Source organism: Lagopus leucura, unplaced genomic scaffold, assembly GCF_019238085.1.
Source record: "Lagopus leucura isolate 7727_CA_CO unplaced genomic scaffold, USGS_WTPT01 Super-Scaffold_100018, whole genome shotgun sequence".
In the NCBI taxonomy this organism is placed as follows: Eukaryota; Metazoa; Chordata; class Aves; order Galliformes; family Phasianidae; genus Lagopus; species Lagopus leucura.
Genome location: NW_024962272.1, coordinates 11928122 through 11930949, shown reverse-complemented (window position 1 = coordinate 11930949; position 2828 = coordinate 11928122).

Below are 2828 nucleotides of genomic sequence, written 5' to 3'. Positions count from 1 at the left end.
AGAAAAGAAAAGAAAAGAAAAGAAAAGAAAAGAAAAGAAAAGAAAAATGAAGGATTTCTATTATGTATTCTTTTTACTATGTTTTTATACATTTGTGTATTTAGGAGATGGACATCATGGAAAAAATCCAGACACTACTTTCTACTAATTCATCTTTATATACTTGCTTTGACCCTTAGTCTCTGTTTTCACTCGTCTTAAGCAACAAAATTCAATGAAGCGAGCTCAGAATCAATTCTACAGTAGTCAGTGCATGTAATACTGTAATATATTTTATCTCCTTTACCTGGTATCTTTTTGGGTTTCATTTTGGGCTCCATTTCTTACAGAATATGGTAGGACAGTATCATGTATCGCTCATAGGAACAGAAAAAAAGTTCTGCCAAGAATGTGAATTAATTTAATTTTTTTGCTCATATTTGTGTACTCAGTTTTTTGAAGGTCTTGACTTACACATTCATGAAAAATTTCCCAAGAAAACCCAAAGCCATTAAAATATCACCCACTTACAGGTAAATCAAGTTGTGGACAAAAAGCGGAATGGTTTATTAGGAGAAGACAGTGGCAGATACGTAGGCTACTGGTGTAATTTTATCGCAGTAAGTTAGGATTTATTTAAATTGAAGAGTTGAGATTTGATTGGGAACTAAAAAGTAGACTTTATTTCTAGTCCTACACAGCTCAATAGCAAAAGGAACATTTGCATGGACCATTACAGTTCCAAATTCTAAAGAGACCTGTAATACCTGTGATAAGCAGGATGAGATGAAATGATGTTTCAGTACTCTTCTGTTTGTTTCAACTAGATCATTGACAGTGTAATAGAGAGATTTGGATTATAATTTTCCTGTGTTTTTCAAAAGCTTTTTATTAGACATTAGTTGAGTGATTGTAATGGTACAGAAGAGTCTGTTCTAATATAAATTCTTTATGCATTTTTCAAGTTTTAGGTGAAAGAATTATTGCACACACACAAGCATCTGTATGAACCATTCATTGAAAGAAACTGCTGGAGTGAATGGCAGCCAACTATGATAATGAGAATATTGTTGCCTGACTGTAAGAAATTTCCAAGATACGCAGCAGTAAATGGTATTTTTAAGTGCAGGTGTTTCTAAGATCTGAGTTATTATTGCTTGTCTTAGTTCCCAAAATTAATGTAGTAGAAATTGTAGATATTTCTGTCATCATCAGTCACAGAACTGTAGACTCGTGGAATGGCTTGGATTGAAGGGGACCTTCTGCCCTAGGCAGGGTTGCCACCCACACCAGATCAGGCTTCTCAGGGTCCCATCCAACCTGGTCTTGGATACTTCCAGGCATGGGGCATCCAGACCTACTCAGGGCAATGTGTTCCAATGTCTCACCACTCTCTTAGTAAAACATTTCCCCCTAACAATGAATTTGAATCTCCCATTATTTATTTTAAAAATAAACCACTATGTAAAAATACAAATCCGTTTCCCCTTTTTGATACCATCTGCTGCTCCCAAGAACAATTTGACTGTGGTAACTATCAGTAGCTGAATAGATCATATAATTTCAGTCACTGTAGGCTACTGAAAGATCACTGTCTACCTTCTTATCTTCAGCAGCGTAATTCATTGCAGAGCACCCCTGACAAATGTGGCTTCCAGATATTTGACGTTATCAGTGTGTGTGCATGTGCAGTAATTCCTTTCACAGCCAAGGTTCTTTTCATACAGGGTGGTGTGTGAAGGTTTGATACCCTTTGGTATCAACCCAGGTTGAAGGGCGTGAGTTCAGAGACTTACTTTTTCTCTCTCCTGGATTGGGCCATGGGTATTTTGGATACTTTTTCTCATTTATTTTAATGAGCAAAATATATCTTGTGTTCTTTGGCTAAGCTATGTAAAATGAATCACTTTGTAAGCTACGTAATTTTAATGTGTGTCGTACAAAGCAACAGTGTTTTATTTTTAAATAAGATTCAGGGTTGGAAACAGATAACAAAGTTTTACCTTGGAGTAGTTTTATGATCAATGTACAATTGATTACTGGAAAAAGCACTACTGAATGGGGATATAGCTATAGCTCAGTTTGAACTGTTTTTAGAAATTCTGTGATGATCAGCTCCATCAAGTCTGAATATTCACCTACTGTCAGGTAGAATGAATTTGTGTTAAAGCGAAAGAATTTGGAATAAAAATATTTATTTCAATGTAGAAACAGAAGCATGTATTTATACATGGAAATAACAAATATTTAAGGTTTTCTGTTGTTCTGCTTTAAAAAGTTACCTTGCCTTCTATCTGAAATGTAAAGTGACAAATATCAGCTTTATGCTCTGATATAGTTGCACTATTGTACTTTAAATGTTTTTATTGTTTTACACAGTACTTGAGAACTATTCATTTAACAATACAAAGCTATTTTTTTAGTTAGTGGATGTATTCCCTTAATACATGTATTTATTCAGAAAGGAGAAGCTTTTCATGTCTCTCCTCACAATCTGTAAATATTTTTTTTTTTCAGTTGATATGGAAGTATTATTTTGTCCTATATTGTTTTTGACCTTTTCTAATTGTGGCAGAGTGCACATTTCTGAGGCAGGAATTTCTGTTAAGACACTCTGGAAATGTTGGGATCAAATGAGTGTTCTAACTGCCTTGTGACTTGCGTTAGTGCCTTAATGCTGCACGTTTGGTTAATTATTCTTAAATATGTAATTATGGCCTAACATCGATTGAAGGTTTCAGTGTATCTATTTTTGTACTGACTGCAAAATCCTCTTCTGTTTTAGGAAAAATAAGTAACAGTTTTGTAGCTGTACGTCTGTTAAAATGTGTTCCATGGAAAATACAGGC